At 44.6% G+C, this 27,189-nt stretch overlaps 1 long non-coding RNA gene across 4 annotated transcripts; it reads left to right on the top strand.

Moving 5' to 3' along the window:
- Window positions 1-314: 314 nt before the first annotated feature.
- Window positions 315-26,921, top strand: LOC146428544 (uncharacterized). 4 transcript variants are annotated; one of them, XR_014855914.1, is made up of 4 exons: window positions 7,859-7,981; window positions 8,647-8,735; window positions 13,346-13,437; window positions 25,176-26,921. It is a non-coding gene; the product is annotated as an uncharacterized LOC146428544 (long non-coding RNA). The 4 variants fall into 4 exon arrangements; XR_014855912.1 differs by lacking the exons at window positions 7,859-7,981; window positions 8,647-8,735 and adding an exon at window positions 315-607; XR_014855916.1 differs by lacking the exons at window positions 7,859-7,981; window positions 8,647-8,735 and adding an exon at window positions 22,512-22,579 and having other exon boundaries at window positions 13,228-13,437.
- The last annotated feature ends 268 nt before the right edge of the window (window positions 26,922-27,189 follow it).

The raw sequence follows: 27,189 nt of genomic DNA, 5'->3' as shown, positions 1-27,189 counted from the left end.
AGTAGTGGGAGTGCACAACAGGGGACAGTGACTTTCAGCCGTGGGTTTGAGCACTGGGGGCCCTGCAGGGCGGCCAGGAGTGCTCCAGATTAGCTCCACTAAACTTGAGAGCAGCGCAGGGAGAGGCTGTGGCTGTAAAGGATTGCAGGATATGTGTGTTTCCTATGAATACCCCTGTATTGCAAATCTGTAAATCAGCCAGGGGAAGACTTGTGTTGAACGATCTTGCTGAGAACTGATCTGGTTCTCATATTGCCCTGTTTATATTTCAGTCTGGAATAACTCCTGGAGCAGTTGAGTTTAGTTCAATGATCTAACTCCCAGTTCTTGTCTGGAAGGAAATCCATACCTGCATGGCATGGAGCTCTTCCCAGTGTAATTATATTCCAAATTCCTAAGCCCATTGAGTAAACACGGGTGAGAAGTGACCAATTTGAAACGGAATGAAGGTGCTATAGATAGAAAGGTGACAGTAGTGTTGGGAATGTCAACACTGCAGTGGCTGCAGGAACAAGTCCTCTCAATTCCCCCTCTGCAACAAAAGTGATGAATCCTGGATCTCTGTGGGCAAAAGGATATCTCCACTCAGATATTCAGTTTTTATCAGGTCAGTGCTCATAGAGACAAAACTGAAGAGTTCCAGTCATTCAGTTCTCACAGTTTAATGTTGTTGCTGCTCCAATGTTTGTTTGTCAATTGTTTGGGCATGAAAAAATCACTGATTTTTACTGTGGGAAAAACCCCCACATTGCCCCAAACACTTCCCTGAATTTAGAAATCACAGAGGAACTTCCACTGAGGATTATGAATCCAAGGTTTTATCTACTGATAACTCACATTTAGAACCAATTTTTAGCTCCAGGTTCTTATCAAAATATTGTTTTAAAAAAATTAAAGGATATGTTCTTGGAAATTCAAATAATCTACCTGAAATTCAAATAATCTACCTGAAAAAGAAATTTGAATCTGTGTAGGTTTTACAACTAAAACCAGTTCTGACTGTTATCTGCTGGTGGCACCATTACACCAGAGGAATTTATATCCAAGGCTTGAGTGAAAAACTGCCACAGACTACACCTCCCAGTCTGATTTAATGGGAATTGTTCAGGTTTTTTTTATTTCTCCACAGTTTGGTGTCAGTTAAACGAAGCCATTTTGTTGCTATGTGGCCTTTGTGTTTGACTTTAAAAAAAAAGAGTTTCATAAGGAACTTACTGGTGACGTACCAGGGAGGAAAATTGGAAATGTCACCTAAAGTAAGTGATCCTTTATGCAATCACACCCTGTTTCTTTCTCTGCATCAGAAGTAATTCCACGTTGACTTTTATTCCCCCCCTTTTTTTTTAATTTCAGAAATCTTGACTACATAAATTAAAAAGACAACTCAGATCATATTTCATCTTTCAGATGCTGAGGATTCATCTCTGACACTTGATTTTTCTAATTTTAAGTGGGTAGAAATGGGTACATTAATTTTTTGTCTCTGGAGTAACCACACAGACAAACACTTTTATTTTTATTTGGCAGCTAAATACAGCTTATTTTGTTTTCTTCACAAGCTTATCTTATATTGTCCTAATCTTTCATTGAATTTCCTAGACCTTTTCATTATCAACATATATTGATACATAACTGTGTGAACCACTTATATACCACAGAACACAGTGCAGTTTGATTTTTCCTGTTGCTTGGAGATCAATCACTTCCAACAATATTTTCCTCAAGTTTCTTCTAACTTTAGCTTTTAGCTTAAAGTTATGAAGGTTGAAAATTTTTGGTAGTTACCTAAATTAATCTTTGTCCTCCCTGCGAAAAACAAATACTTCTAATTAAATATATAGTTTATTCTATTAATTCTGTTTCTTACAAGGAACTGATTGCTGCAGCTTTCTTTTACTCAAAAATAGAATCACATTACACTTCAGTCCATTGTGAATGGCCTTATCCATGGCCCATGATCCTGTATGAGACAGAAAATTATTCCATTTAAAAATCCTCTTACAAAATCTGATAATTTTCTGTTTCTCCCAATTTTAAGAAACACCAACTCCCCCCATGTGGCTCTCTCCCTCTTATGGTTGAGGTTGCTTTATATCTGGAGAGAAGTAATTTGTACAAGATGCATTACTTATAGGACAGTGCCTAAAAATACACCCAAAGGTCACTGCACAGCAGGCAGAAGGCAGCACTTGTCCCAGCCACTCGCACTGACAACGACAGCTCTTTGTTAATATTAATTGTGCATATTTTAAACGGTGCCTGCTTTAAAAATTCATTGGGCAAACATGCAGCAGTGAGCATTTGGTGAGCCCTGGGAGTGGATAATGGGGGTCAGCTCTTCACTGATGATTTTAGGCATAAATGGTTGCTGCTCTTATTGGCTTCCAGGTTTGTGAATTAAAGCCACTTTGTGCATCTGCTTCCAGGAGAGTAGGGTGCACTTCCAAAAATACAAGTGAAATTAAGAATAGTAACAAAGATGTATAAAATACCAAGAAGGTTCAAAGCTAATGATTTGCACAAACATCCACCATGATGGTGCTTATAACAGTAACCATGTACAGAGAACATGGGAAAAACTGCTGGGAGAGCAAGGCCGGATTCCCTCTGTGCTCAGGAGGAGCTGAGCTGCTGTGAGGAGGTGGATCAGAGCCTCCAGACTGTCCATCTGCCTTCCCAGGGATGCCTGGCTCTTTCCTGGCTCCCTCAGAAATGTTCTCCCAATGCACTGTTGGCAGCTGCTCCATGGGCTGGCCTTAGGATCCACCTGGATTGTCCCCAGGGTCACCTCCTTCCTTCCAGCTGGGGATGTGACACTGGAAAGTTGCTCCCAACACATAACACACACACAGTGACCTCTTGTGCCATCCCTTCTTGTGAGCCCAGGCAAAATCAAAAGGTGTGATCCTCTCCTCAGGTGGACACCATCCAGGAAGGAGGTTTTTACTAAAAACTCAGATTCTGAGAGTTCATACGTGTTCAGAGAAAAGGCTGCAAGGTTTGAAAGGCTCTATCAACATCAAACAAAGAAACCCTGGCACCTGGACACCATTCCCATCAAGGCCCTCTCACTTGAACATGCTTGGGTTGTTTTGTAATTTATCCTTAATAAGAAATTGTTGAAAAGATCTGATTCTGGCTGGGCATCAAAGGAGCTGTGCATGGACATCATTGTTTATAATGTGACTGTGCTCTGTGGTAATTTACAACCCAAATTTATATTGCTATTGAGTATGGCTTTTTTTATTTTTTTCCTTTTGAAAACTGGTGTGTGAGTGTGTTTACAATGGTAATTATTCACGTGGATTTAGAAGCAAAAAAAGAATGCTGATAGAATGAAGTGTGGTGAAAGCATCAGCATCACAAGGAAGGTGATGCTGGGTAGGTAAAGTAATTTCAGAACTTCCTCAAAGGTTAAGTTTATGAAGATGAACATTAATTCCCTTTTGGAAGAAAGATTGAGGTAGAGCAGATGGGTTGATTGCCAAGAAAATGGTTTGAAAGGAAGTAATGTGCACATTGACATTTCCTGCTTTTACATAATTATTTTTTAAATAACTTATGTAATTGCCTTGAGTGGAGTAATTGTGTTCATCAGTGGGATATGAAGACAAGCATTTCCAGCATCTCAGAAGGGTTATCTCATGCTGTCCCTCTTCTGTTGTGTTTCACCACCCCAACACATGCTTTTATTTTGGTTTTGGCAAAACAAGGTGCCATGGCTTGAACAAAAATTGAGCAACATCTTCTCCATGTGTGTAACCTGTTCCACCTGGAGGGGTTAAACATGAGGAGGACTTTGTCCACCTTCCCATGGCTGCCCACTTGGGGTGGAAAATCATGGACTTTGCCCTCCCAGGGCACAGATTTAATCTCTTTTTCCTCTGAGCACAATTACAATTCGTTGGCTCATCCTACTCTCCCTCCCTTAGAGTCAAACCCATGAAGCAGATCTCGGAGCAGAGGATGTTGGTAGGTTGAAGGATTAGGAATATTTTCCTCCCTGGCCCCTCTGGGTGTCTGTCCATGCCCTGTCTGCTGGATGTCCTCTCTCTGCTCCCAGATTTCCCTCCAGATTTTCCCTGTGCCAATCCCCCTTCCCTCCCTGAGCACACTGTGGCTCTGCAAACACCATCCTGCTGCCTTTGTTTCCGAGTTCTGGAGTTCCATTTGAACATATGCTGGGTGTGGAGATGCTGAAGGGAGGCAGCATCTGCTGCTCCAGAGCCAGAGCTCCGATTTGCAGTGCAATGACTGCCAGCAGAGCTTCTCCTCCCACAAACTGCCCATTCTGGGGTGATGATAATTAAATCTCCCCTGCACCAGGCAGGTCTGAGCAGGGCACCAAGGGCCATCCTTGTCCCTGCGGCTGCCAGGGAAGATGCAGCTCGTGGTGATGCTGTGATCATCACCTGCCTTCTCCACAGTGCTCAGCACCACCGATTTGTTCCTGACAAGTTCTTTCAGCAGCTGTCAGATGCTAATGGCTTTCAGCTGCTGAAACAACCTGTGCCCTGTGCAAACCGGGGGACACGGCAGGGAAATGGCCATGAATATTCATGTGGGACTAACAAAACCTAAAGGGGGAGTGTGGTTATCAGAGCTCCTGTGGGGATGTGTTGTGGTGGTTTTAGGGTGATGAATGCTGGGGGAATGTTTGGAAGTCATGTTGTCCTTTTTACACTTGTGAGAAAAAAACCACTAAAGGCAGTGGGATTGGAGGGGCACATGGGTAAGAGCAGGATTTGTGTCCCTGGATGATGTTGGCAGCTCTAGACTGGGCACTGCTGTCTGTTGTGGGTGATGCACTGAAACTTGCTCTTGAAAGAAAGGAGTTGCTGTGTTTGCTCATTCTGTTGTATTTCTCTTCTGGACCTCCTTATGAAGAATTGAAAGTTTATCACCAGATCTGTGCTAGGTTCTTGAGGAATCCAAAACCCCACAGATGGAGTTCAGTGTTTTAGTTTCTAAAATAATTAATTTCAAGAACAGCAATGTATATTATTTGGTCAAGATTTGATCATTTCCCACCCTTCAGCTCCCCTAAACCTCAAATCTTTGACATCAGAATGGAAACATTGTGAGTTAGTCTCTTTAGAGAGACTGTTGTACAAATTAAGTCTGTCAATGTGTCTGCATTGACACATTGGATTTTTTTTTAAAAAATTTTGTTTGTAATGTGCTTTCACTTTTTTCTTCAGATTCAGGATAGCCCTGCTGAGAGGGGACAAGGATGGTGTTCCTCCTAAAACCCTTCCTTGATAGGTCTCCAAAAGGTCCATCAAAAGCCAGTGACACCAGCTTAGTCGTGTTTCTCTGCCATATCAATTAACTTGCACTAACTCTCAAAATCTATAGAACGTTTTTTATCAACATTCTGTAAGATAAATAGATTTGGGAGAGTCTGATAAAGTGTCTCTATGTATCCTTTAGCTCTTCTGCCCAGGGTGAACTTTACCATTGAAGTTGGCTGAAAGACTTCTGCTTTAGGATATCTTAAAATGGCCCAGAGCTGGGCAGGGATTAAAGGATCAATCCTGAAAACTGTTGGAACACAACTGATTTTAGCTATGAGAGCTTTAGTGGGAAAAATTCCCATTGTGGTCTGATTCTCAGAGGCAGTGACTCTGCTAAATATTGCTAGAAACAGGTAGGATTCAGTCCTGAGTGAGGTTTACCACAGCAGAAATATTTCTTGGCTATGTGGGAGCAAGACATGCTCCATGAAGGCATCCAGTTGATTAGCTTCATCTGAATCTGAAAATAATAACAAATTCGTGGTGGTCCCTTAATTTGAATAATTATCCATATAGCCTGTGTGTGTATATCTTTCTTGTGAAAATGAAGTTAATTCAGTGTCTCAGATAAAGAATGATAATTTAGTTAGAAATTGTTGTCATGATAGTTGCACAAAAGGCTTCAAATATTCTGCAACTTGGTATAAATAAAATGTTCAAAGATACAGGTGTTTGTTCATGAGCCATCAAAGAGTTCTCCACTGCCACCGTGGTGTTTTAGCAAAATGAAAAGAAGATAAAAGATAAAAACCAAAGCTCTGTGCTAATCTTTTCCTTTGTTGCTTAAGGGACATTTCAGTATAAAGTAGCAATTTCCATATAATTTGAATAGCAATTGCAACCCATTGATGTTTAAAGGAAAATGTTCGACTCCTGTAATCAGCAAAACAGATGCAAATGTCTTGTCTGTCCAGAGTGCAGCTCCCTGCTCGCTGTCTCTATTAGATTTAGAGTGGAAAACACGATCAGATAATGAGAATCACAGGAGCTCCTCTTTCATCTCTTCCCTGGTAATAGTTTGTTCAGAAGCAGCTGGAGGGAGCCTGGCTGGGTGCACACGAGGGTTCTGCAGCATCACTGCCCTCCTGAGCTGCAGAAAATCCCACAGAGATTTGGAGGTGGGAGAGGGACACATCTTCCCCCCTCTGCCCTCTTCCCTAACCCTTCCCTGCCCCTGGGGACAGAAATGGCCTTTTGGTTCTGTTTATGCCCAGTGCCATCCCAGTGCAAGTCTCTGCACATTTTTGTAAATAAGCAACAGCAAAAATAAATGACATTTAGCGTTTATATCCCAGGCCAGTGGCTTTGGCTGTGCAGGGAGCAGTGCAGCAGGTTGGATAAAACCCCACTGAGCTCCCAGAGCCCTGCCATGCCAGGCTTTAGGTGGCTGGAGCTGTTCCTCAGAGGGCTTTTAACTCTAAAAATAACCAGTGGTGGTATGAGGGAAGAGTTTACTTTATCCTTCACATTTCCAAATGTGACAGTGAGCACATCCATGGTGCTTTCCTGGTGAATCCGAGCTGCTGGTGCAGTGATTAGAGAGGGTTTTCCATCAGAATGATTTCTGAGTGGAACTGCCCTTCCTGGAAAAGGGAAAACTACTCAGGAAAAGGCTTGAGGTTTGATCGAAATAAAATAGATGAGACCTCCAAAACAGGTTGCTGATGGGATGAGAATCCTCCCTTGCTTCCTCTAAAACATTTTCCTGGAAAGAGGCTGCATTTTTTTTTTATTAGTACTTTTCCTAATCAGAAGACATCTTATGGAAAAGGATTTCCATCTTGTGGTCAGCTGTGGTAATAAAACACTCCTGCTGGACTTTTTTTTGTAGCAAACCAAACTGGTTTCAGTAAGAAATTATGCAAATCTGTTGTAGTTCTTTGTGAAGGTAAATGCTGCAGACCTCACAAAGTCTGTTTGTGCAGAAGGTAAAACCGTTTCAGGATTATCTCCCATCAGAAAGTCATCTTTGGAACTAAAATTATTGGGAAGGGTATAATATAACTATTCATGATGGAATATTTGATTTTGACAGGTTATAGAGCATGCTGGCCTCAGGAGCCACTCACAGGAGCCCAGACAGAATTACTGTGAGTCTTAGCAGAAAGGAGGCAATTACTCCTGAACTTCTGGGAAAATTTCTATCCAGAGCCAAATATTGTTGCTTGGATTGATTTCTATTCCAGGACAACTCTTGGTGCAACGTCATCACAACCTCATGCAGATATTTGTTGCTCAGGACAAATTTCGAAGCCCATGCTCTGATCTCGAAATAGTAGAATGCTGCAGGGTTAAGTGCTGGAGTTCACTGGAAAATCTGCCCACTTCAGTGGGAAAGAGTTTTTAATATATTAAAACCCAAACAAATTTGGAAAGGTCATTTTAAATATGAAGAGCTGTGGCTGAAGGGCAGGGCTGTGTGTGCTGGAGGAGTTTAGAGCTGCTGGATCTTGTGGAGATGCTCTGTAAATGACCTCAGTTGTTCAACCCTGGCAGGAAAGGTGAGCCTTGTAAAAGGAATAATTAATTTCTTATGTTTAATTGCTGTCTTGTCCAGTTATACACTGTGATGCTCCTGCTGATTGCACTGAAGCTATTCTGACTTCAGCAAGAGCTGGACCAGCTCTGAAGATATTTACAAGGAGAGCTAAATGAGATCTCAGATCAAATTCTTAGAGATAAATGTAAGAACTTCATGAGTATTCTTTTTATTTTGAGGGCTTGCAACTGAAGGAGATGTTCAGTGTGTTCCTTAGTGGGTGCCAAAAAGCTTATTTTCAGAAGTGTCTGAATTTCAGGGAAAGTCAATAACTGCTATAATTAATCTGAAGTCTATGCAAATGCTGCTGAAATCCATCTATGTTCTTTTTGTAGGAATAATAAGCAAAAAAATACAGCATTTATATGAAAAATTAAGTAAAATGCATATGACTTACATGACATAGTAATGTAGATTTTTCTAAAAATAGTTCAACATCATGTCTGAGATTGTGCTGTAAATGTCACAGTAGGAAACTAGAAAACAAGAAAATATTTGTGAACACTGCAGTATTTAATAAAAAGTTTCAGAAAAACTTATATCCAAAGTCTGTACATGGGGCTTGTTCTATTGGTAACTGCAGCCAGTGGGAGTTTCTGCCATGGTCTCTACTGAAACAGGATCCAATTAATTTTTTTATTTCTTATGTGGAGGTATAAATCTTAATTGCAAGAATACTTAAGGAGGAAAAAGTTTTCTTTCTTTTGTATTAAAAAAAAAAGTCATCTAACTACTAGTTAGTTAAAAACATTAAAAAATACTTGAGGAACATCTTCCTTAAATCAAGCAAATCTCTCATTTTGCTTTTAGACCTTCCTGGAGGGTGCTGTGTTTATCTCATTTATTTGAAGAGTAAGGACTTTGTGTCAGATGAAGCCTTTAGCAACACAGTGCACCAGGTAACGTTGTAAGTCTGGAGAGCTAGATAAATGAAACATTTTTCAGAGGATGTCATTACTCAGAATTTTAAGGCAGAGACAGGCAGCACTACCCATCAATTGAAGAAGAATGATGAGTTGAAAAGATCTGCTAATGCTTGCTTTTTTACACCTATGGCTGTACAAATTACAAGAAGAAATCTTAATTGTGAAAGGAGTGTTTAATCTGTCTGAAATTTTGTTGATAAACGTCCCCTTGCTTTGTGGGTTTTCATTCCAAAGCACTTGCCCTGTGCAAGTCACACCTCCATAAACTCTGGTGTCACCCTGGCAGCAGTGGGTGAGCACCATCCTCCCTGCTCCTGCTGCTCCCAGCCTTGGAAAGGACTGTTCTGTGCAAGTTTTGGTTCCCACATCCTCAGCTCTTCCAACTGGGAGGAGGAAGGTGAGTTCATGTGCTTTGGGGAGAGCTGGCTGACCAAATGGACTGGTTTAGTTTCCTTTTATTACCACTTGCTAAGAAATGTCTGCAAGAAGCTCTTGTGAGGTTACTCTCCATATAAGTGACTGCCAGGGGCACCCAAGTGTGACCTCAGAGAAGAGAGGTGGAGAAGGTGAGGAGCAGCAGGGAGGTGTGGCAGTGACAGTGACAGTGACAGTGACAGTGACAGTGACACCCTCCTGACAGCTCTGCTGGGCATGGTCTGTGCTGGGACACACCATGGAGAGTTCCTCTTGGAAGGACTCCCCTAGTTACCCCATCTGGTTCAATTTGGACCTGGCAAATCCCAAATTTTGCAATCCCAGTGGATGGTGGAAGTGAGGAATCTGGATGAGGGTTGGGCCTCATGATGCCTCAGAGCAGAACCTGAGTTTTGGTAGTTTCTGTGGCCCAAATCCTGTGTGGTTTTTTCATTGGTTGTGGTTTTTCTGCAGTTCCCAAGCCCTGGGCGAGTGCTGTGACACCATCAGCAGCAGCAGCAGCAGCCCAGAAATTCTGGTTAATCACTAGTTTATTAGCTCGTGGCCTTAGGCAAACCTGAAATCATTAACAGCCCATTTGTTGGGCTAATGACTCTTTTTTACTAGATGTATAATTTAATATATGGTAACTTTCATGCTTAATTATGCCCTTCAAAGCTTCTTTTGAAGGAATTTATTTTTCTGTGTGCATGTATATGAGAGGGTTGGGATCTGCCTGGCTTTGCATGCTGCTCCGTGTTAAAATCTGGATAGTTTATGTATGAAGATTTTAATTCAGATATGGGCATTTCCCCTGTTGCTTGTTCTCTCAATACCTTTGTCTTTGAGCTCTCGAAAAATAAATAATGACGAATTACCAACAGGTTGAAAATGGCATCATTTCACGCCCCACTGTAGGTTTCTACATTGTTTTGGACAAGACGTGAACCCAAAGTCCTGATCAATAGCACCATTGTGCCAGCAGCTTCCAGATGAATGCGAGTCTTGATCTCAGTGTCCTGGCTGTTTTCCAGCCTGGTTCACATTTTACTCAGCAGCAAGTCCCACTTCTGTTCCCTCCAACCTCAGTGGGAACAGGCAGAGCACTGCAAAGTGCTGCTAATCCCACGTGCCATTTGCATGCAGCACTTGTAAAGCATTTTGGGATCAGCTGGGATGAAAAAGGGCTGTAAATGTAAGATGTTTTTCATTGGCATCCCAAATCCGGTGCCACATTGGTGAAAGGAGGTTATGACTTTGTCAATCGGGGTAATTTTTAATTTTTTTTTTTTTTTTTTGAGCGAGGCAGCTGATTGAGAAGGATAATAAAGATGAATTTGATTTTCTTTCGGTGAGCTCTAGTGTCCCCTTCATGGAGATTAAAAATTTCCCGGTGCTGTTTTCAGCTCCACAGAGCAAGCAAAAGCTAATCTCCTGCTTGGCTATATCCACACCATTGCTGTCCACTAATAGGATCGCCATACAGTTGTGACTTAACAGGCACTGGGAGAGGATAATCCTGTTTATTCGGTCATCCACAACACTGATGATCTGAGATAATCAGCGGGCTGGGAGCAGGGGAGGAGGAGGGATGAGGTTTGCTCTGCTGTGTGGTTCCTCTGAGTGCCAGGGAATGGCTCAGTCTCGTTGCAGAGCAGGGCAAGGGACCAAAAACCTCCTCCCAACGCCAGCCCTGCAGAGGCAACCAGATAAAACAGCAGCCTTGGCAGTGGCTGGTCCAGATGTTGTGCTCAACAGTTTTGAATTGTCTGGTTTGTGACTCATTTAATATATAAGTACTCAGTGTCTGAGTGGCCACATGAGGCACTTTGTGCAAAAGGCTTTGGCTACCAGGTGGCAGAGGCTGTGTGTGAATTGATCATCTCCCCGTACCTTGTACTTGGATCCAAATTTACTAAAATTACAGCTATTATTACATTTTTGCTAGACATGAGGCACAGCTTTTCATCGGACACTGAATATTTGTCAGCAGCCACTGGCTCTGTGGGAATGTAGGAGCACATTCTGCAGAGCCTTTTGCAAGAAATATCATCTGTAAGACCTTCCCCAGTGACCTAGAGCCTTGAAACTGGGCTGTGTAAAATCTCTGCAGAGGGCACAGTAGTGAACTTTAAAATTACTTTGTTTTCTTGTTCCTGTGATCATTAAAGCTTTCACACCTCATATTATATCCCATTAATTCATTGGCTGGTGTTTCTGTGAAAGGCCTCATGTTCACTTCGATTTTATCTCAGTCAGTGTGCATTTAGCAGCCAATGCTTTCCTGTTGCAGTTATTTCAGTGTTTGTCACCTAAACTTTTACATCTGGCACGAGCTGTGGATTAACTTAAGATGGTGATGGTGACTTTGAAGCCTCACTTTCTGCTCTCTGAGCTGTCCTAGCCCAGATGACAGGTTTATAGTTTGGGAAGGCAGTAGCAATGGCTGAGCTCTTTATAACCCAGGCACTGTCATTAGGTGCAGCTCCTCACCATGGTGACACTGCAAATATTGAGCACCAAGTGGTTCATGGGAGCCAATATAATGCTTGCTTTAATTAATATTTTACAAGATAATTTGCTTTGTTTAACTTCTCAAACGTGAGTGGGTTGGGAAGGACAGAATGTTGCTATCTAAAATCTATGGACGCTCATATTTGTGTGCTTGTTTTAAAAATTAAATTTTAAAAAAAGTATTGTTTGTTTTCTCCGCTCCCTGCTGGCGGATGTTCAGGGCCTTGCAAGGCTCCAGGGGATTTTGTGTGTGTGAGTGTTGAATGATGAGCTCTGAAAAGTGATGCTCTTGCTCTCCAGCCTTCCTCCCTCCCTTTGTACTCCCATGCAGTCAGTGTGGCAGAGCTGAGTCCCTCCTGGAAGTGCTTTGGGATGCTCTGAGCTGTGACCCAGTGATGCTGTGGGTGAGCACTGCTGCACCCTGACCATCACACCCCTCAGACCTGAGGTTCAGCCATATTTCCCTGAAGAAATGATGTTTTGGGGAAGTAACACCAGGTTCTTTACAAGAGCTGGCAGGAAGGAAAGGAATATGGCAGCTGCAGAGCTTTGGGGCAATACAGGAAATTCATAATTAGGAAATTCATAATTAGGAAATTAGCCCCAGGATTGTCCTTCTCAAGTGGAATGCTGTGACCAGCATATTCCAGATTTCCAGAATTTATTCCAGCTAAAGATCAATCTGCACACCAGGAAAAAGGTTTTATTTGACAGAGGATGCATCACCATTAAGTAATGATCTCACCATCCTTAGAAGTGATGATATCTGGGGTCTTCCCCTCTGGATATGTCCTGATAATCTGAGAGATCACAATCACAGAAATGACCAACACAGGAGAGGATGGGAGGATGACCCTCTGAAGAAAAACTTTCTCAATGTTTAGGTTTATGTATAAATTTCCCTTTCACAATTAAGATATCTTCTTTTCATTTTTACAGCCATAACTGTAAAAAAGCAAGCATTATCAGATCTTATTTTCAACCCACCATCATTCTTCTGCAAGCAGGGGGAAAAATGCCCATTATTAACTGCTGTTTGCCACAAAGAAGTGCCCATTAGTGTGTGTCCAACTCCTTTATAGAAAACTGAGAGCAATGAAGTCACTGACAAGGCTTTTATTTGTCTATGTTGAGTCCTGCAGAGATGGCAGGGAAAAAAATCCTGCAGTAATAAAAGAATAAACTCCTCTTCACGTTAACATAAAATGCTTCTACACTGATGAAAAGATTTGGGTTTGCTCCAGCGTGGTTTTCCCCCTGTGGTTGGTTTTTGCATTTCTTTCTACTTGCTCTTTGTAATCCATTTCCAGTTGGGATTTTTTTCCTTTCCAAGCCTGACATATAGAGTGATGTTATAAATTCTGGCCTGTGACAGCTTGAGGAATATTTATATGTTTGGACAAAATATCTTCCCTTCCAAGTCTATTTTAAATGCCATGGAAACGTCTTACTCCCGAGGTTTTGTTTGTCATTGTTAGTTATTAAAAACCTCTGCCCAAGGTCAGCAGTGACACAACAATCCTTTGCAGGAGGCATTTTCAGGGATTTTTCATGGATGGCTTCAGGAAATCAGGAGGGGGTGATGGAGAGGAGAGGAAGATTGAGATAAGAACTTTTTCTAGACTATTTAAAAGTGTTTTTTTTTCTTTGCAAAGTGTGCAACCAGAAGTAACCACGAGGCAGGAGCTGGAAGCTGAAACCGTGTGACACCAGCCTGGCCCAGCCTGATGTCAGGGGACAACCTCTGGTGAGTTTTGTTTCTCTCCCTGTCCTCACAGCTGGGAAAATGCCATGATTTAAAAGCAGTGTAGCACCAAGTGCCCCGTTACACACAGCAGAGAGCTGGGGAACTGAGCTCATCTGCCAGAACAAGTGCTTTAATGCTGCCCAAAGTTCAAATCAATCAAAAGGTCAAACGTGTTTAAGGCAGGGAGTGATAGGAGGGGTGATGGAAGCTCGGGAAGCTCATTCCCACTTGTTGGAATAAAGCCAGCCTGGCTGCAGGAAACTCTCCAGATAGGATGAACCCTGGAAACAGAGACAGATGAGGAGCTCAGGGCTGAGCCTCCCCTTGCTCAAGACAGAGAATTCCCATTAAACACGACAGAAGAAAAATAACCCCTGGTGAATGGGATTTTGGGTCATTCTCCTGGCAAGATCTGCTCAGGAGACAACTCACAGTGTCTTTAATTTGATGATGTTTTTGGTTAGGTGTTGGGATTGGCTGTTAGAGGGAAAGGGGATTTTCTGCCTGAGAGGTTTGTTCCTGGGAAGGAGGAAAGCCCAAGGTTGTTTTGCAGTCCAGAGTGCTCAGAGCAGCTCTCTAGAATGGCTGGTCCTGGTGACATCTCCATCAGCAAGGGCATGGTGGGATGGGCAAAACTTCTGGTCAATTTGAGGGAAGTTTTATCCCCTTTGGGAGGGATGGGAGAAGGATGGAGCTCACACCTTGCTCATCTGAGTCTGGAACAGACCTTTTTTCCTTTTCAAAGGCAGAGGTTTTCCCTCTCAGGGTTTTGGTCTGTGCAGGAGAGAACATGGAAAACTTTTCTGTGGAAAATCTTCTTTCTGGTTCTGCTGGGGGCTGCTCAGCACCCTCAGCAGCTGTTTGGAAAACTCTGTCCACACAGTTTGTAATGGCTGCTTTTCCAAGGGTCTAATGGCTTTATTCAAAACAAACAAACAAAAAAAATTAAGAAAGAGATGAGGGAGTGAGGAACTTCTTCTTAGAGTGTGTTCCTGCCATTTATTTGAGTTATGGTGGGGGACACTGTTGGGGAGCCCATTAGCCTTCGTGGCTCATGGCCATGCTTTCATAAGCTTGCAAGAGATGGATTTTTTCTGTATAGTTTTTATTTTTTTATGGTCAAAGAAAGCATTCTCCAAAGGCTGACTACAGAAAAAAATCCCTGGTCTTTTTTGGCAGAATTCCCTGGTACTTACACAGGCAGAGTTTTCTGTGCTCCAGCTCTGGTGTGTGACCCAAGCTCTCAACACATCCAGGGCCAAACCAGATATTTTGACTCAGGGCTGAATTTCATGATTTTTCTTCTATGGAAAAGATGTAAATAATTCTATTTATGTGGGTGAAGAAAGGTGATATTCGGGGTGAGGAAATGTGGCCCAGGCTGCTGACCTGGCAGCAGGAGGAAGGCTGGGTTGAGGACCAAGCCATAGAGCTGCTGTGTCCAAAGTCCAGCTCCAGACTGCCCATCTGGGGTCATCCCTGCAGCCTCTGGGGTCAGAGCTGTGCTGCTTTTCACCATTGGCAAAACCAGCAGCACTGCAGCAGAGAATGGGGATTTTTCCCAGCTCTTGTTCGTGACACCAGATGTGCCTGTGCTTTTTTTTTTTTTTTTTCCCCAAGCTCATTTGAATGTATGTAATGGACTTCTGGCTTTGAAAAATCATCAGTTACCAGATGTCTTTTAAATTGTCTACCTTGCAAAAGAGTCCGTTACCAGATGTCTTTTAAATTGCAAACCTCTGTAGTCAGAGGTTAAAGCTGTGTCAAAACAGTCACTGATATGAATTCACATTACACTTTAAATGCACTGTGATTTCCTCCAGCCCTTTCCCCCCCTACAAGTCCTCTCATGGAAATTTTATGGCTCACCCAAGATCTGCCACCTGTGATGGTGGAGATCACTAGAGATTCAGTGATAAATGCTTTTAATAATTAACAGTGGCAGGGCTTTGCACCTCTGTCTCGTGGATATCTCACCTCCCAGGCAGCAGAAATAAAGGCTTGTTGTAACAGGAAGAGTAATGATCTGGGTGCTGGTGGGAGCTTCCTGCAGCTGCACCATCAGTGCAGATCTTTGACAACTGGAATTTTTGTAAGCAGGATTTTTGTCCTGGGCCCAGTTTGGAGCTCAAGGCAGCTGGAGGAGCAGGGATGTTTGCAGACTTCCCAAGGTAAAAGAGGTTTGGGGATGTGTGGGGCTGGGAAGAGGCTGAGCAAGTCAAAAGGACAAGTAGGTTGGGTGTGAGCTTCCTTCTTAATCCAGTTCTCCAGGGTCTCATCCAGCCTCTCTGCTGGCTGCCAAAAGCTCATACTGAGTGGCTATTTCGGGATCCTGCAGCACCAAGTGTTACTTCAGAGATGTTTGGAGAGAGATTTAACAAAATCAACTAATAGGGTTTGACGCGCTGGAGATTAGGAAAAGTCATTTGGAGCATCTGCACTGACCTCGGGGTGGGAGTCAGGGGAGTCACATGTGTCCTGGGAATGGATGTCCTCCTGGGATGGCTGTGGGACAACACCAGCTCACCTCTTTGGGAAACATCTCTGAGCTGGGAGGGCAAAGCAGCAGGGCAGCTGGATATTGACCTTAAAATTAAAACAAATAAGGAAGGGCAAAGGGAGCTGGAAGCTGCTGCATGCTCTGGGGCTGGGAGCAGCTCCTCTCCCTGCAGCAGTTGTCCCCATGTCAGTCACTGTGTCCCCAGCCCAGGGGCTGGCACTGGGCAGCAGGGTCCTGCTCACAGTGGGCACTGCCCTCACACCCTGGGCCAACTGCTCAGGGGCTCTCAGCTTCTGCTTTTGTTTTGATGGTTTAGGGTTTTTTCTTATTTTCCTTTTTTGTCACAGGACCAGCCCAGAATAGAATCATGAGATGGGTGTTTATTACTTTCCAAATAATCTATAGCCTGGTTTTAGTGCTGACACCGAATGAAAGGCGGTGTCACTGCAGCTCTCATGTTTCCATGTGACACCACTGTTTTTTCCCTTTTCATAACTAATAAGTGAAGGGAGTTTGACAGCCTTGGGTTCAGCTTCAGCCTGTTGGTTCCCATGTCATAGATAGGCTCTGTTAGCAGCAAATTCTTGTCAGGAGAAGAGAATTACAGCTGAAGCTTGAAATGTGCTGGTGTTCAGTGCAAAGCTTTAAATTCTTGACCAAAGTTAGATGAAGCCAGCTGAAAGTGTGACGTTTTTAATACACTATCTATTTATCTTTTCCTGCTGACCAAAAATACCTAGGGTGGAAATATGTGTCTTTGCATCCAAGCAGAGAACAGTTGAGCTCCTCTGAAAAAAAAAGGATAAACAGAGCATTTTAAATATTCTGCTTTTTAAAATCTGTGCAAATGTCCCTCTCCCTAGATGGGTGTATATTATCTATATTAAAAGAAAAAGGTATGTCTACATATACCTTCAAAGAAAAAAGAATTATTAGTTTTCAAGGTGTGGGAAGCTTATTTGACTGGTAATAAGAAAAAAATGTTAGCTCTCCCCCAGTAGTCATTAATAGCTCTGAGCTCCAGCCTGAGTACAGATGGAGCTTTGATATGATCACACTTTTGCAGGGAGTATGTGCTGTACATCCTGCTGCTAATCCTGGGCTGGAAATCAGCTCCTCCTCACACCTGCTGCCAGGACCTGACCCACTGATCTCAGCTGCAGCACATGCAGCCTCCTGGGCTGGATTTTGGGGTTGGACATACCCCAGCTGGGCAAGTCAGCGCTGGGCAATTTCTTGGTCTGATGTTGACATCCTCCTGTAAATCCTCCCTCCAGAGCCCCTGTTCTGGGCTGCCCTCCTGCATCACCTTCAGCCCAGCCATTTGTTGAATTCCCATTTCTCCCGGCTGGCTGGGAGTTGCTCCTCCCCTCTGGGCACACGAGAGTTTTGTGTCCAGACAGTGTTTTTAGTGATGATTTCCAGCAGGATGAGCTATCCCACATCCCAGCTTGGAACAGCATGTGAAATACAGCAGCTTCTGGGGTCAGATGAGGAGCAAGTGCCTGTGGAGCTGGGAGCCCCAGGCCATCAGGATACAGCTCTGGGTTTCTTTAGGGAACGTTCTTTCCAGAGCCTTCCTGGCTGGCTGGGGCTGGGCAGGGAGCAAAATGCCATAAAAACTGGAGTCAGACACAGATCCCGATGGTTTTGACCTCTTTGCTAGCATTTGGCAATAAGATCTTGTTTGAAAGTTTTCTAGGAGCTGAGTGGAAGAGTGGAGGGGGTTTTGGAGGGGCTTTTTTGGTGATGGTTTGCTAAATTTATGGTTTAGATCCGAAGGGACCCTTAGCCTGACCTCTGGTATATAGCAGAGAGTATTGAATTTCCTGCACTTAATGCCCACAGTCTATCCAAGAGCTGCCTAACCACACGGCTTTCCTAGGAAAAAAATGCTCTTAAATGCACTCATTTCAGCATGGTAGAAATGTTTCTTGTCCCTGATAGGGTGGAATGGGATTTTCCAGAAGGGTCTGGAATGAAGAACTCCTAACATAGGTTGTCTCTGCCTTCCCCTTGACCTCACCCTCTCCCCAGACAGCACCTTTGACCTGCTTGTCTCCTCTCCTGGTTGTGCTGCGTGTTGGAGAGACATTAAATGAGCTAAAGGGGCAGAGGGGGAAGAGGTAAACATTTGGGAATAAAGAAGGGGCAGGCATGTAACCCAGCTCAGCAGGGACAGGGTTAATCTGACCTCACCCCACACTTGGGTGGGAAATTTTCAGCTGAAAACAGATATTTATTATTCCACACAGATGTTTTCAATGACATATGAGCCACCACTGCTGTCCTTTTGCACAAACCCTGTTGGGCCAGGCACTGCCCTGGTGCAGAGCAAAAAGCTGTCCCTGCCCTGAAGAGGTCTCAGGCTCACAAGGTAATTACTTCTCCTTGTCCATTAATTTCCTCTCCCAGATTTAAAGTGCAACGACAAATAAATGATTTGAAGTAACCTCTTGAGATAGATGTGTTGCCAGCAGGCACTGACCCTCCTTGGGTAATGGAAGCCTGGAGGATTCACAGATCTGGAAAGCTGCAGCGTGGCTTCTCTAAAATGACACAGATTAAGATATTCCAGAGATTATCTTCTAAAAACATGGTGGTCAAGGGCTTAATGACTTAAATAGTGGTCAAATGTCTCCTTGTTATCAATTGTCTGTGGCCAGTTAAACTGCATTAATGAAAGTCTCTTGATAAAAGCTGCCTTATCAGCCGGAACTGAGATACCCAGCCTAATGTGCTGCAGCAAGGCTGCAGGAAATGCTCCTTTCAGCAGCACAGGAGATGAGGTGTCGCTTTCCTGAATGAGGCTGAGCCAAATGGATGGGCAGGCCCTCCAGAAAGAAGCAATTTTTTTCACCTTTTGTGTTAAAGGGCTGCATTATCCATGTGTCAGGAAGGAGTTGAGAGGCCAACCATCACACCTTGCTGGTTGTTTGCAGTGGTTGGGGCTGGAGGGAGGATCACTGCACCCTGAGGAGATGGCACAGCACATCCCTCTGCCATAACCACTTGCTTCCTCAGAGAAAATGGGCTGGAAATGGTATTTAACATTGTTGATGACAATTTTCCCAGATTTATTACCTGTTTTTTGTTCACCGCTTGGCTGCCTGCTCCCCCTCCATCTGCCAGCCCTGTAATCCACCTCCTCTTATCTCGGCACAGTTCTCTCCACCTCTTGCTCATTTTCATTTTATTGCCTAGCTAATCTCATCCTCCTGCTTTTCCTGACACTGCTCCCTCCTCCCCATCTGTGGAGATTAAATCACTGCTCCTTTTGTCTGGTGCCACTCAACATTCCCCCATTTTACTCAGGCTTTGGGACGCTTCCAGGCACTTTTGCTGTTGTTGCACACATCCGTTTTCCTGGCACAAAAAGGCCCATCAGCATCTGATGGGAGAGTTAGAGAGTCCTCGTTTCAACCAGTTCAGGAGATGTCCTGATGCTGAAATGGAGCAGAGGGCAGCAGATTTATTCCAGGTGTGTGTCTGGAGCACCAGGAGCATCAGCAGGATGCTCAGGGCAGTGGTGACAGAGCCTGGCACCTCAACATCAGCTCAGAAAAATCCAGACCAAAGGAAATCTCCCAGCTCTCAAAATGTGAACTTTTGGAAGTGGTTTCTCATCTTGTTGGTGATGTATCAGTGTAGTCAACCATCTTCCTTATTTACCACCTGTCAGTGTTTATGGCCTCAACAGTTTTATTCTAATTACTGCTGAGAGCTGCTGAGGGTTTTAGGTCGAGGTTGAAGCAGCCTCTCTGTTCAAGGGTGTTTGGGGCATCCTGTGGGGTCACAACCATGGATGGGACACTTGATTTTCACACCGTGTGTTTCTGGCACCTTTCCACCTTCCCTTGGTGCTGCTCTTAGTTCTTCCTCCACCTGTGTGACTGTGCAAGGGCTCTGACTGCAGTGTTGGCTCAGAAATGGGACCAGCAGAGCCTTGAACTCCCTGGCAAGCCCCAGACTGTTTCAAACTGCATTTCAGGGACCACATTCCCTGACAGGACTCCTCTCAGCTGCCACTCACTGCTCCTCCCTGCTGCGAGCACCCCGGTGTGTTTGCTGCCAGAACAAGTCCTATAGCCTTGATTCAAACAATCCCACTCTAAATATATGGGAAACAGTCCCCTTAGCAAGGACTGCTGCTGTCTGGCCCTAATCATTGAGTTTAGACGTTCATTTTCATTTTGTTTGGGTTGTGTCCCTCGCCTTAATCTCAACTCACAATGCCAACCACGGTACATTTGCTGTATCTCCCCTCACTACCTTTATCTGCCAGCATGTTTTAAATAAGTTTAAAGAGTACAGGAGCTAAAAAGAAAAAAAAAAACCAGGCAGCTTCAGATGAAAGCCAGCAGCATGCCTTTAAAAATAGAGCAGCAGCCCTGTGAGGTGCTGAGCAAGTGGCTGCACGGGCTGGGAGAGGCAGAGGCTCTGTTTAAACAGAAGGTAAATAAGTGGCTGGGGGAGCTGCAGTTCATCTTGTTCCCTTACGTGTTGCCCAGATAATGCAGCATATCTTCAGGCAGGCAGGTTCTAAAAATGGCCACAGCTCTAGGGTTTCACTGGGTGACGCTCAGGCTGCTGCTGTCCCACTGTCTCTGGTGAAGCCTCTGTGGGAGACCCAGGGAAATGGCATTTGGTGCTTCAAAACCAGCAGCAGTGCTCAGCCCTTGGCCCTGGTGCTTCATGAAGAAGACTTTTGCAGTGAAGATTGTGTGGCTTTATACCACAGTGCCTAATGCAAAAGTTGCTGCCTGTAAATCCCTGGGGTCAGGCAGTGTTTTGTTAAAATTCCCTTTCCTGCTGCGGTTGACCTGTGAAAACAGCAATCATCTGACAGTGACAGCAGCACTTAATTAGTAATTCAGGATTAAAGTGGGCTGTCCAGTGAGAAATTTCACAGGAGCAGAGTTTAGGATTGAAGCTAGTTTAATATAACAATTGTCTTGAAAGCCTCCCTGGCATTTTAATGGTGTTTTTCTTTGGTCTAAATATATACGAGAAGTTGAGAGGATGTTTAAATCTGAGCAGGGTATAAAAGGGACCAAGAGAAAGACTCAAAGGTCTTGTCCAAACTCCACACAGTTGTGTGAGCCATTGGCTTCCCTAGGACAGGACATCATCCCAGGGAGCTGCACCATTCACCATTCCCCTCACTGCTCCAGATTGAGTATTGGTATCTTTACCTTCCTTGTCACCCTCCTCTCTCAGCTTAGCTGTGCAAAGGACAAGAATTTGTTACCCTTCAGTGGCTGCAGCAATGGCCAACCAGCCCTTCCCTGCTCCCAAGGAGACTGTTTGAATTGGGCTTATGTTGCTCACTGGAATGGAGAATTCTCCATTTTTTTCTAAATTAATTTTCTCAGGCTGTCCCTGCTCAGCAAATTCAGGAGAGAAAGGGCAGCAGCACCCCTTGGCCAAACCATGGCAAGCACCTCTGCTCTCCTTCAGGAGTTAGCAGAGTGCAGCCTTCCCCATGGCAATAGAGTGATCCTCTGTTGGGTGAATTGTTGCTTACAAGGTTAATTAGCTGTAGAAAATGAGCTAGAATACTTGGGAGTAATGAATCATAATGAGTTGTTACATTTGAGGAGTGACAAATTAAATTCATGCGTGTTTTGGACTACTGGTTTTAGTCAGAGTGGAAAACAGTGCTATGCTTTCTTCTGCTGTTCTGCTTTCGTGTCGAGATGTCAGGAAATAAATCAATATGGTCAGAGTTTGTAAAGTCTGGCAGTGCTTGATTGCATGATGTTTAATCTCTCTCCTGGGTCCTTGAGCTGGGAGCAGGAGCTCCTCTGGAATCAATACTTTTTCCCCCACCTTCAACAGGAGGGATTTTGATCCATTACCGAGAAAACACAAAAATTCTCCTAAGCTAAAAGAGGAAAAAAAAAAGTTGTGTTGTCCTAATAGTGTGAGTGTTGGTGTCCTCTGGCTGCTCTGACTGAGGTGTAGCATCCTCATCTAGGGAAGAACATTAAATTATGTTCCACCTCCCACACCAAGGTGAGTCAAGGGACCCCTTGGCAGCAAGGTTCAGGAGATTCTTGAGTTCCTGCTGTCCCCAGAAGAATCTCTGGAGTTTTTCTTGGAATTAGACCAAGCAACGTAGCAGGCTAAGGGGCGGACAGACACTGTAACCCCTGAAATACCTGGAAAGTAAGGATAACCAAGGAAAGTAAGGATAAGGATACTCCTACCTGGAAGATAGCTGCTGGAATCCCAATGTAAGATGAAGGACACTGTGAAAAAGAGGATCTTGGTGAGAAGAATTCATTCCCAGTCCCCTTCATGCATTATAACACCTCCTTGGGTGAGCTGGAGCCTGGCACGAGCTGCTGTGCTTGATTTGGGTTTTTTTTTGGTGTGGTACCAAGGTTCAGCTAGTTCAAGGCTGGAGGAGCTGTGAGCACTGGGAGGATTTGAATTCACAGCCATTCTCTTAGATAGCTCAGTGGTTCCAAGGGGGCAAGTGGGACTGCTGCAGTGATTAAGTTCTTTGCTGGATTGAAGCCTCTGGAAGTGTTTGGAGAGATTTGTCAAATCTTTCTGTCTGTTGAAGGTTCCCATGGGAGAAGAGATCTTCCTCATTCACTGAACAAAGAGCACTTTGGGGTTCAAAGAGAGAAGGTACCAACTGACATTTAGTATTGCCACTAGTTATATGTCAAAACCTAATATATGTTAGGACCAAATTAGTGCATTTCTCCAGATGTTTTCACAGTTTCCCTGCCTGCAGCCCTGTGGGTTATGTTCTGAGTTTTTAAGCACTCATACTGGTCCTTCTCATCTCCTCAGATGTGGCTGGTCCTGCCGTGGTCAGGAGCAAACTCACACTTACTCACAGCTGTAAAAGCATCACTGACACAAAGTGGAAATTCTCCTTGGGTGCAGAGCTCTTTGAGGAGACAGCCAGTGGGGTGAATGCTCATGGGCCTGTGCTTGGAGATGTGGATTCATCCTCAGTATCTTCTGTGAAAGCAGCTATTCTTGTTCTTGCCAAGCTGCTCTGAAGACCCATACAATGATGTTAATTGTAAGCCACAAGCTGGCTCTTATCTTTGAATTGTTTTTCTCTGACAATTTTAAGAAGAGCTCAGCATGTTCTCAGTAGGAGCTGATAGATGCTGAGCACTTCTGAAACCCTGCCAGCTTCATTTAGGTTCCTAAATGGGAACTGAGTGCTTTTGAACATATGATCCTAAGGGTGCATTTCATAACTCCACAGCTCTGTCCATATCATTTCTTTCCTCTCTCCCTGTCCCCAGAATGCTCCTGGCAGCAGCAATAACACCAGGAGCACCAGGCTAGTCAAGGCTTGAGTGATGTCTCAGTTAAGATGTCAGCTCAAGCCACACTGAGCAGAATTAAATGACAGCAGTTAAAATGTGCCTGTCTGCATCCTGTCTGCAGTAAGATCATCCCCAATCATCACTACCAGCAGAATAGATAGATTTGAGAGAGCTGTAGTGGATTATATATAAATATATATGGAGATATATATATATATATTTATGTATGTATATGAAAACAAGAATCGAGTGCAAATTCTGCCTTGTTTTTCAGAGTATTTCATGTTTCAGGCCATGTGCACTGTACTTGACAATGCTCTGACTCTCAACTTCAGAATTCAAATTTTCTCCTGAGCAGGTTCTTGGGGCAGCCATAATGACTATTTTCAGTGTTTGTGGGGCAGAGGAGGAGGACAGGCAAGCCTTCAGTCTGAAGCTTTTCCAGCAGGGTCAGTGCATGGACAGCATCTGTTTTGGTGCTGCGAGGCTGACATCCTCTCCCTGCAGACTTGGCAGCGAGAGGAAGGACCACATGTCAAAAAATCCGGGGGGCCCACGGGCTGTGGACAACAGTATGGCAAAGAATTTAAACACCAGTGAGCGGAGTGATGCTGGAGGGCTGGCGGGGAGCGATTAGCACAGTGCTCTGGAATGCAGCCCTTCAATAGCGCTCCAGAAGGCTCTGCAGCCCCATTGACTTGTGCAGCGTCAGGAGAGCCCAGCGCTGTGGCTTTTGCCCGTGGGGATGGGGATGTGCAGGGCTGTGTGTGCAGCCATGGCACAGCTCCCTGCTCTGCTCACCCTGCCCTCCTCCTGCCCCTGGGGCTTTGCTTTGCTCCTCAGGGATCAGGTGGCCACAAGGTGCACTGCCAGAGCCCCCTGACAGCCTGCAGCAGTGTCAGCTGTTTGCTTGCCCTGGGCCAACGCACTAAAGGCCACCTGGGGCCATGATCCAGCTGTTGCCAGCTGTGCATGGGGTGAGGTTTGCATGTTCTTCTCACGTGTGTCAGTGTGAGGTTTGGGTGGGTTTTTTCCCACTGGTTTTGGTCTCTTTGGGAATGCACCCAGCAGGACTAACCCTGTGTCTGTGGTCACGCTCACTTGTTGAGTTTTGTTTTCTTTAAATTTTCTTTTTCTTCTCCCCCACTTCAGATTTTTAGGTATATAAACCCAAGTGCAGGATGAATTAAAAATAAAGCTGGGTAGAAGGCCTGGCTGGTGTGAACACATACATTTTTAGTCGAGGTGGGAGAAGAGCACACTCATTCAAGCCCTCATCTAGGGCAGGGAATTCCCTGGCTTTTGTCTAAATATGGCATGCGAGAGCAGAGCACAGGCAGTGCAATGCAATGCTTCACTCAGTATTGTTTAAAAGGCAGCTTGGCACTGGCCAGCAAGTAGGATTCTTGTGAAAACGTGGCACAAGGAGTTGTTTGACAGATTCTGACATAGCAAAGTCTTTACAAGACGCAAAAAAAAAAAAAGAAAAAATAAGGAAAAGAGAGAAACTGCGTAGTGCGTGAAGCCAAAAGTATATTGTCTACCTAGGAAGATTGCAGAATAAAAGGTATTTTGCACTGAGTCATTCCCTGCGTGCTCTGTGGGTCTGATCCTATCAGTGCTCCATGGCACTGAGCTAAAAATCCACTCCTAAGTGATTGTCTGCTGTCAGCCTTCCAGGAGAGGATATGAAGAACAGCAAGAGCTGAGGAAGAGATTGCCATGGCTTGAACCCACTGGCCAGAGGCTCCATCCCAGACCTGCCAGGTTGGATGGACCTGTCCTCTGCCATCCCGTGTTCCACCCTGCAGGCAGTGGCACTCCACCAGCAGATGCTGGGATGCAGCACCCAGTCCCAAGCAATCTGGTGGTTTGTGTAGGTGTCTCCTCCTTGCAAACTAATGCTGAGCTGTGGCTTTGAATTCCTATTGCAGCAGTGGTTCCTGCCTGGAAGGAAACCCTTCTCCCTCTGCCTCTGCTGCATCTGGAGATGTTGTGAGAACCTTGGAGCATGAAGGCCTTTGGATGTCTCAGCAGCAGAGAATTTTGTCTCCAAAATTCCTGGTCTGTTTTTGAAGCATAACCATTATGTGAGTGTGTTTTGAGGGAGGGAAAACTTATCTGGAGCTCAGCACTTCTGGAGGTCTCAAAAGAGGACATCACTCGATTCTACTAGTGACAACAGGTACTGAACACTCTGTGTAGATCATACAGAGGAGGACTTGGCTCAGTCTTCCCTAAATTTGCCTTGAGTGCAACATCCACGCTTGATCATAGCTGGAGCTTCCTCTCATCCAAGATAAGTCACTCTTCCTCTGGTTGGTTGGTTGTTTGGATGGTGTCTTGCAATGTAAACTAGAATGATAGGAGTAGTCTGTAATTAGCACATGACCTCAGGCAGTTCTGCTGTTCCTGAAATGCAGGGCCTGAATTGTTCTGCTGCAATAAGGTTGGTTTGGTGAGTCCTTTCACTGCTCTGCATTTGCACTTGTGTGAGTGAAAGCTGTTCCCTAGGAGTGGTCTGGTATGGATCAGAAACCAGGAATCCACATCCACTCCTGTGGGCATCTTCCAGTGAAACTAAAGGTTAATCCATCGTGAGATGCACTCCATGGCAAGGCAACGAAGTCCAAGAATTCCTGTGTCACTTTAGCAAAGCTCAGGGAAGAGTGAAGGCACAGGAGCATTCTCCCAGCCTTTCTGAGCATTTCAATCAATGCTGTTAATTGTAGTGAACCTGCTGCAAATAGTTCAGAAAGCAAATATTTGATGTCCCCATCCAGCAGAAAACAAGTAGAAGAACCAACCGCCTGCCACTCACTTGGTGACCTCAACAAAGCCAGGCTGGGGCTGAGAACCAACAGCAACGATGCTGAGCTTTTGTCGTGAGTTCTCTCTGAACAAGTGCTGTGCTGGGAGAGCAAACAACACCTGGAGGAGCTGGGCATGGGCTGGAGGGGAGCAGGGCTGGTGAGCAGAGGCTGTTTGTGCTCCAGGGTGGGGCTGCTGGCATGGGCAGGAGGAGGAGGACAAGGAGGATGCTTCCATCAGCCCTGGGGATGCAGGAGGAGAGCAGCAAGTGCCCACCTTGCCCTGCCAGCAGCAGCTCCTCTGTGCCTGACAGGAGGAAACCCTGCAGAGGAATTGCCCCCCAGCCCCTCCTGCTCTTGGCTTGGTGAGGTCACATCAGAGGACAAATCCCAGGGTTGGCACTGGGAAATGGCCTGGCTGGCGGAGCAGCAGATCTGTCACCACTCACACCTCTGCCCAAGCTGAATTCCCAAAGGAAACCAAACCAAACCAAACCAGTATCCCTTTGCCCTAACTGGGAAGCAGGGGGGATGGCATGAGGATGGCATCTTACCCACTCAAGCCCAACTACCCAATGTCCAAGTGATCTGCATTTGGGTGCTGGGGTGTTTTTCTTAATCTTATTTTTTTGTTGTTGTTTTTAGCCTTCTAAAAACAAACTTTGGATTCGTCAGCTGGAAGTGATCTCATCGCAATACAGATTTGCTTTCCTGGGAAACTAAACTTCTGGTGTAATCATGGGAAAGTCTCACCTTCCCCTTTTTATATTCCTTTAACCAAGTTTCTATTGAAATCAGCTTGGCAGGCCAACAACTCAGAAGCAAAGGCACAAGAGAAAAACCTTTGTTACTGTTAGGTTTTCTATTCTATTTATTTTCTTACCCATCTCATGATTTTGGGGAGGTGGCAAATGATTTTTGAATATTTAATGACACATAGAGAAGGATATATTTTACCAATACAGTAATCTGTTTGTCCCACCACCAGCAAAAAATAGAGGCAAACCACAATAATTAATTATTGATTAATTATAGCCCTCTATTTTTTTGGGGGGTTTTTTTGTTTGTTTTTTTGGTTTTTTTTTTTAGTTTTCTTTGAGCTGCTCTGCTCACTCCTACTCTTTTTCTGCCTCCCACA

The sequence above is a fragment of the Lichenostomus cassidix genome, chromosome 20, assembly GCF_008360975.1.
Source record: "Lichenostomus cassidix isolate B80296 chromosome 20, HeHo_3.0, whole genome shotgun sequence".
Taxonomy (NCBI): domain Eukaryota; kingdom Metazoa; phylum Chordata; class Aves; order Passeriformes; family Meliphagidae; genus Lichenostomus; species Lichenostomus cassidix.
This window is presented reverse-complemented; position numbering and strand designations above follow the sequence as displayed.